This window comes from Xyrauchen texanus, chromosome 6 (genome assembly GCF_025860055.1).
Source record: "Xyrauchen texanus isolate HMW12.3.18 chromosome 6, RBS_HiC_50CHRs, whole genome shotgun sequence".
NCBI lineage: Eukaryota > Metazoa > Chordata > Actinopteri > Cypriniformes > Catostomidae > Xyrauchen > Xyrauchen texanus.
In genome coordinates this window covers 22107797-22116705 of record NC_068281.1, presented here as the reverse complement: position 1 = coordinate 22116705, position 8909 = coordinate 22107797, and the positions used below count along the sequence as shown (strand labels likewise).

General features: G+C 36.0%; 1 long non-coding RNA gene across 1 annotated transcript; it reads right to left on the bottom strand.

The window, feature by feature from the left end:
• Positions 1-5802: 5802 nt before the first annotated feature.
• On the bottom strand, positions 5803-7638 carry LOC127644800 (uncharacterized). The gene is made up of 3 exons (XR_007970709.1): positions 7538-7638; positions 6356-6480; positions 5803-6169 (listed from the first exon to the last, which is right to left on the bottom strand). It is a non-coding gene; the product is annotated as an uncharacterized LOC127644800 (long non-coding RNA).
• Between the last annotated feature and the right edge of the window lie 1271 nt (positions 7639-8909).

The following is an 8909-nucleotide window of genomic DNA, read 5'->3' as shown; positions in this document are numbered from 1 at the left end:
TGTAATTCTAAAACGTGAGGGAGCCCCTGCCCCATGTAGAATAAAGCAGCTTTTTTTTAGGTTACAGATGTGTCTACAGTCCTCATCTTACGTAAGTTGTCATGATTTTATACATTTGTTTCAAAATTACTACACATCTTTTAAGGAGTTAAACATTTTTAATAGGGAAAAAAATTACTGAGTGTACCTTTAACATATGAACAAAGCCATCCGTGCGTGAAGTGTGTTATAAATCAGCATCAATTTGCACAGAAATAATTGTCTTTATTTTTCTTCTGCCAGTTTGCCTACCTACGAGTCCCAAAAACAATCCATGATTTAATCATGAGTGTAAGTCTGTATAAAATAAAGGCAAAAAATCGTACCAATATATCTTTGCAATCAGACTTACGCCAAACAGTACACTAGAACACGTTTCAGTTGTCAATCTCACAGGGATTTCATTGGGTAACACAATGTTCTTCAACCTACGCTGTGGTCTGCGAGGCGATGACTTGAAAAAGCTGCAGTATCGCACTCCTCTAGCCCAGCAGCCTGTGTTCACTCAGGGCAGTGTTTTCAACCGAATGGGGCGATACTCCCTTTGCTGAACCTAAAGTGTTCTTTCCTAAAGGTAAGTGGAGAGGGGAGAGAAAACGTTATAGAGTAATGTAGACGAGATGCCGTAACTGTATCTTGCACTACATTGTAACGTGATATGGCAGAAGAAAGATGCTGATCTTTATTCCTAGATATTTTAATAGTTTTATGAGTAGCTCGTCAGGTGTGGATGAATGAAATATTGTTGCAATGCATCTGTTAGTTACTACGATTGCATTGTGAATGTGTGTTATAGCAGTGTAATTAAAATGTACTTTAGCCAGATATTGGCTAATATCTGGCTAAAGTACAGATATTACTTGTTCCTACAAGTTTAAATGTGGGAACTATGGTAAAATGATCAGGTTTGGCATGTTATGTTACATTGAGTGTCATGAAGCAATCAAGATTCTTGGTTAACAAGTACTTGCCAAAAACAATGGGAAGGAGCCTCAAGTCACTGTGCATGTCTGTAAAAGCACTGAAATTAACCCTTGTCACCTTACATTTGAAGGAATCAGCTGCGAAGAGTGAATAAGTACGTCAGTCTGATTAGTATGAGCTCTCAGATGCTGAACTGCTTTTGCTGTCAGTAAAGTAATTATTCAAAGATAAGGGCACTACAGTATGTAGTCTGTTGGATAATTCATATTTGATTAAAGGAAATTATGTGGCTAATGAAAATAATAACTTCCCACGCATGCCTACAATTTCTAAAAGACTGTCTTTTGTGGTTCAGTATGACACTTTTAAAGGAATAGTACACCCAAAAATATAAATTATGTAATTATTTACAAACTTTTATGTAATTTCAAATGTGTATGATTTGTTTTCTTCTCTGGAACACAAAAAGAGATTTTAGGCTTAAAGTTAGGGACTGACAGCCTCAATACCCATTCACTTTCATTGCATCTTTTTTCCCATAAAATTAAATTGAATGTTGATTTAGGCTGTGTGTCAAGTCAAGTCAAGTCAAGTGGTTTTTATTGTCGTTTCAACCATATACAGTTAGTACAGTACACATTGAAACGAGACAACGTTACTCCAGGACCATGGTCCCTAAAATTTTGCTTAATATCTGCTATTTTATTATTATTATTATTAATTTATTTGAAAGTCAGGTTTAGAAAGGAGCGTGAGAAAGCTAAATGATGACAAGATTTTCATTTTTGGGTTGAACTAATCCTTTAATGTTTGATTTTGAGTGTAGACAAAAAATATTTAACACAAGTTCAAGTTTGAGGTGTTTTACATACATCAGGCATATATTATCTTTTTAATATATTTTAATATATTTTTCTCCATTAAGGCATGGAAGGCAAAAAGGGCTATTTTGGTCTCTAATCTGTACCCTGATTTGCCTCTTCAGTTTATTTGCCTCTTCAGACATGTTTATTGCTGCTGCTCCTGGGCTTTCCAAGCAAGTCTTACTTATATGCTTAATCAACCTGGCCAGTGTTCACACAGACATTGTTCTAAAGCACGATTAGCTTTCCAAACAATCACAACCTGAATGGATTCCAGTGGCAGATTCATTTTGGATTCACAAAGCTGGAACTATGATTATGTAGTCACAAAGCTGGAATTATGACTACCTGTTCTAAAATATTGATTTAAGCACCTACAAATATGGATTGAAGAATTTACTTACATTAAATATGAGCAAGATACATATCATAATGCAAATAAAACAATGCATTTAAAGAAAGGAATTAGGCCTCCACAATCCATACAGAACCCATATTATATATAAAATAATATATAATATTATCAGTGCTTTTAAACATCTAATTTTCAGCACAAATATGTCCCTCAAAATAGTTTCTGAAGCTACAGCGCAGAGTATATGACACCCATATCAGTTCACTACCTAAGGATTCCACTCATCATCGGCAGTGGGATAAAAGTCAATTTGATTTTTCTTAATCTTTCAAAAAATTATTATTAAAAAAATTATTAGAGCCCTATGTTTGTACCTTCCTGCTAGAATATAGCAAAGGTTATAACAGAGTAAAGGTTATCTAGCTGAGGGTTAATATCAGTGTTCCACAGAACTCTCATATCAGAAACTGACATGTTTTCAGTATGAATCTACCTTAGTCTTCCATTTCAAAGTCAGCCCTGCCACACCAGAGATGCCGACTGGTATTTTCTCTGGCATGTCAGTTCAGCTAAAAATACTATTTGCACATAAGGACATGTTTTTATTACAATACACCGACTGACAAAAACTGTGGTGAATGTCTTATTCTACACTCTTAGAAAGAATGTGTCAAAAATGACCCAACCTGTGTTAAATTTTGACACATTCGTGGGTGAGCTCCAGGACCACTAGTTTTGTGTTCATTTTAACTCATTCACTGTGTAAATGATTTTAACACAGTAATGTGTCAGGAAACGTTAACATAAAGATGTTTAAACATGTGTCATTTTAACACAGTATGTGTTGTCTGTGGCTACACAAAATGTGCAGGAAAATGCACCTTCAGTAAAACCCTATAGAAAAAAAGTGGCATTTTTGGCCTAATATCAGTTATATAAAATAATGACCAATGACAACCATTAATGAATTCAAAACATTTATTGTCATGAAAAATATCAATTAAATTCATAGAACTCAGACTATAATGATACTGTTTCAAGCAGTGAAAAATACATCCAGCATAGGACAGTTTCACAAATTCATAAGGCAGATAACAATTATATCATGTTAATACTTTGTATCTGGGATTGATGTAGATCTGAGCATCCAAAAAACTTGTCTGAATATCAAGGGGTCGGCAATCTGACAGATCAGTAGGAATTTGTACAAGCCTGTACTCCTCCATCTTTTCCACAACGAATGAGTAAAAGTGATCATCAAAATATTTGACCTTAACAGTCCTTAAAAAAGCTAACAACATGTTTTGGTCCACCTTTGGGAACAAGTGGACAACTTCCCCAAATATTGGTTCGTCTTCAGAACTGGCTGACATCAGAATGCTCCCAGTTCTGTACGTGTATCCACAGAAACTAACTGAGTTTGACACATGAACTGTGTCTGTTGACGCATCTGACAAGGAGCTCAGTTTTTCTCTTATTTGGTCACCATATTCCAAAGAACAAACAACAACAGGATATGCATTTGGTACACATATTGTATGAACTAACGGGTCCCCTAATTTCCAACAATGCATTTGCTGTACCTGGTTTTTGTAAGCCAGAGTCTTAGAAATATTCCTGAAATTGCAAACAGCATGTACCTGCCGTTTTAGGGGATTATGCTTTGCTTCAAATCTCATACACCACAGTTTTGACAAAGGTCCAAATTTAATTAACATACTAGGATAATGTATCATAAAGTGGTGTTCTGGGATGAGATTTCGAGCAGGATAAAGTTCTTTGAACAATTTATGATGATCTATGATGAGCTGTTTCAGGAATACTGCAAGACCTCTGGTTACAACAGGAGCAAATATAATGCTGCATATCTCTCGTAACACAATGAACAACTGCCAGTGCACACTCTCAGGATTGACAATGTCCCCCAAAAGAAAAGGTAAGTTTTGAACGAGACACCACATCTGTGATGCTGTTTGTTTGATTGCTGTCTCAGATTTCAGGTTAAGGATGACACTTGGTTTGTTTTTTGTGTTTGAATACCCATAATCATAGCTGGCTGTTCTTTCATTTAACTGTTCCAGGCACAACAGTTTTTCTTCATAAATGTAGTGCTGAAGTAAATGTCTCAATTCTAAAGGTGCAACACCCTCGAGCACATCATGCATTATATCAACACCTACATTTTCAGTTACATGAAAAAATTCTAAGGTATTCAAGCACGAGTCTTCTTTGATTCCTGTAATACTAACATCATTCAGCACAACATGCTGGAGGTAATTGTGTCTGTTTCTCTTTTCAAGATCATCTTCATTAAACATAGTTTGTGAAATTGATTTATCAACAAGGCAAATATGGCAGAACTTATTTGCAGAAAAACTTTCTGCATATCCACACAGCGCATGAACAGCCAGATTGTCAGCAGTTAAAAGGCAGACTGTTCCATATACTCTGTGTGTTTCTCCTCTTATCAAAATGTCAATGCCTTGCATCTCTAGGACTTTTATGTCATCTAAAAGAGGCTCAAAGATTTTTGCGAAGCCATACTTATCTCTATCAATAGAATTGAAAAGAAGACAAAGATGAATGTTAGCCAAGCTTGAGTTATATTCAGGGGGATAAGTGTCTCAATGAAAAATACACCGTCCCCATTTTATGGATTTTTGTTTTTGCCCCAAGAGGATTTACAGTCTCCAGATCATCAAAGTAAATTTGAATTTGTAGAGCATTAGGGTGTGTTTTGTACAGTTTGTGGTTTGCAAAATGATCACCATCACAATAGTCATACATCTTGCCATCTGTTCCTCTATGAGACTGCAAATAGAGGGTCTGAAATCTCTCATTACCAAAGATAAATCTTAGGGTTTCAAGGATGGAAATATACTGAAATGTATCCGCTGCAAGTGTTTGTTTGCGCAATACCATTTTTTTTATGGTGTCAGCTCTATGACCTAAGAAGATCTCTGTTGGCTTAACAAGAGAATACTCTGTTTCAAAAAATTTTGTCATTTTATATGGTTTATCTATATTGTCAAGGCACTCTTTAGCAGCCTCAAACTCTTTCATTAATGAACAAAACCTCTCACTGTCATCTGGAACAGCCAAGCTTTTAAACAATGCACTGGTAGATGCTTGAAGGCTGTCAATAGCCCTATCCAAAAGTTCTTTAGTGCAAGTTACACTTCTTTGTACATCACTCAATGTTATATTAGAGCAAGAGTACATCTTTGCAGCAAATGTAGCTGCATGACTGGTAACTGACACTGCATCATCAGACTTTGAATAACACATAATGGCATTTTCCTCACCAGCTGATGTCGTGTCTGTTGTCAAATGAGTGTTGTTGCTGATATTTGTGTCTAAAACGTTGTCTGACCCATCTCTTTCTGAAAGCTGGTAAGCCATGCATAGTAAGCTATCCTCTGATGAATGCTCCCTTGCAAGATGCTTAGAAAAAGAGTTGATGTTATGGTATGAACGCTGACAGCCATTTTGGCTGCAAAATATGGTGTAGTCCTGTCCATCAGATAGGGAATGTACGTTGCGAAGATGCCAGATTAGTCCCCTGATCTCAGAGCTAACTGGCTTTTTACATATTGGACAACAGTACATGACAAGCTGATTTAGTCAAAAGCCTGAAGCTTGCTAATAAGCTCCAAAACTTTGGATCTTCTTACAGTCTTAGACATTGGCAAGTTATATACATATTCCAGAAAGGTAAAAACTGAAGCAAGCTGGGGAGGATATGAAAGGTTGTAGACCCAGAAGAACTTAAACAGCTTATCCAAGGCACAGGTTAGGCTCTCCTCTTCCAGTGGAATTACAACTTTGTCGTTTTTGGCAACAATGACAAACTGGCGGGACTCACTGGTCAGATTTCCAATGCAGACTAGTTGTGGCTGCTGGCTCCTTGTGGCGATGTCACCACTGTCAGATATACTGGAGATCCTCGTTCCACACTATATTGAAATATAGATGAATCGGTAGAGAGCTTTTGTGTAGCATTGTGAAAGAGATGGAGGTAGATGAAGACGAGGAGATAAAACACCCAGAGAGAAAAACAAAATTACTTTTTTTTGACAATGCACATGTTAAAGATAATTATGTTAATAGATAATAGAATTATTATCAGTGCTCCAAGATTCAAGATCATAATAAATAACTAAATAAAAATTACCGGTACAAAGTCCAGCAAATATGAAATAGCAGATCTGACACTGCACCGGCTTGACTCTGCACCTCTTCCTGCAGTTGGTGGAAGTAAGTGTGTCAGGACCTGCAGCATGATGTAGCACTTCTCATCTATTTAATGTAAAAGAGAATAAGATGGTGGTGGTGACTGTTAGTTAAAATTATGTCTGTAACTAACCAATTAATGCATTATAATAACGCTGAAATAGTGATTAATCTTAGGTTGAAGGTAAATTGATTTTTTTGTCTAAACAACAACTTGAGCTAATTGAACTAATTAACACAGACTGACCGTCACGGACAGTAGCCTAACACGTTCATGCAGTCTACAAATGCACACTTCAGAATATTTGACAGCTGGATTCGATTTAATATGCAAGGTTTGTGAAATTAAATGTTTATTAGATATTCCAAGATTTGTTTAAATTATATAAATACGCATTTGCTGAATGTTGACAGTAAATGAGAAAGTATTAATAGTGTTTGCCTTGCTGTTACTAATAATATAAAAGCAAACGCTATAATACCTTTTCGCATACTGTTTACATTCTTTGTTTAACAGTTCTATCTAATAACATATTAGAAATTATTTGACTGTTAAACAGAGACCGTGAACTAATGAAAATGGAGAATGTGTGCAATGTGCTCAGACGCTGCCTTTCTCAGGCGTTCTCAGCGACGTCAAAATAAAAGTCCCGCTATTACAAGGACATAGATCGCAATCTCTACGATTTGCTCGAAAAGAAGATCGTGGACGTCTTTAAGATCGATCACGTTATAATATTACCAGATCACCCACCCCTAATGGAGACCGTTGGTGGCTATTTTAACAATGCTTTTGGGAAACACAACGCCGGAGCACGCAGTCTTGCACGTGCCCTACGCATACCCAGTGCACATGAACAGTCATGTGACACTTTTGGTCATGTAGAGTGGACGGAAATCATTTTCTTAAAGGTGCTGGAAACACCAGTTTAGATGAGGATCGTTTTCATTTTAAAACGAAAAAGCACTAGGGTAAATTGTGCCTGAAAAGTTTAAAGAAAGTGTGCAATTTTTTTTTAAATGAATGACTCAAACTCCCAGCTCAAGTTGAAATGGCTGTCAAAGTTTAAGTCAAAGCTGATAGATGACATACTTCATATTTATGCATTTAATTATTACTTACCATCATTACCTGTTGAAAGTTGATCCAACAGAAAGGTTACACTCCCTTTCTCCAAAGCTGCAATCTGTTTCAATTTTGGAATAACTGATGATTCCCATTTTCTGATTAGCATCTCACCCTTTCCATCAGACATCTTTCCAAACTCTGCATCTAGCTAATAGAATAGCAGAATCCAAGTTATTTCCAGAAAACATCATAATGGTTAAAAGTAATTCAAATCTCTCCAGTAAATAAAAAAGGAATAAAACTGTGACCAATTTATTTTTTACATCCACCGTACTATAATTTGCTCAGTGCACACACATACCCTATAAAATATCCAATCTAAAAACAATGCCACAGAGTTGATACAATTCAAATAAAAGTCTTACCAGGGATGGCATGTCAATGAAACGGGGGTACTGTTGGCAAATGTCACCAACTGTTGGTGACTGCATACTGATCCAGTTCCTACGATGACTGAATGTCTTTTCCATTGCGGTTCTAATGGAGGCGATGTTTTCAGATGATGGCTTCATTCTCTTGATGACAGTCAACCATTCATTTATGTCTTCATCGATAGATGATGTTACTGAGGCTCCCGCTGACACACTGCTCGGAGCTTTACGTTTTCTCCGATAGCGTCGCTGTCCCTCTTCAAGATGCCGCCTCATATTTCGAAGCTTCATTTCGATGAATCCTTTATGGGACACAGGGTCATATAGATGCTCCTACAAACACATTTTATTGAAAGTTTGTAAACAACACACTTTTGCCAATAAAATACACATTTCAGCAGAACTATGAGCTCAATTATGCTAGATTAAATTTTAATACTTACATATCCTTCATTCTCTCCAGCAAGGCTGAGACTTAGAGAGGGAAACACTGCAATCAAAGATTTCGCTAAATTCAACTTGTCAGCAGTACAGGGGTAACTGTTTGAGACAAAAACATGATACACATGCAAGAAATTACTATAAAAAGTTACAATTTAATAACACGCAGTTAAATAATGTGTAGCCTACTACTTTTTTCATCAATTTACAGCTGAATAACTTTATACAAACTACATATTATTTATTTTAAGTCATGAAAAACATCCATAGTCAAATATTATGTCTGAATTAAGTAAACGAGAAAGAAAGGATTCTTTAATGAATTCATGTAATTATAATTGCTGGGTGATGGTGCTAAACGCACATGATCATTCTCTTAAAAGTGCTTGGACAGGAGAGTTCAAGATACTCACAATTATACAATACATACAAAAATATATAATGCACACTTATTTGATGTGTTTTTTTTTTTTTTTATTATGGTTAGTTTAATGATTATGAACACAAAGATAACCATGGAAAATGAAATCTATATTTATTGCATTAAAGGAGTA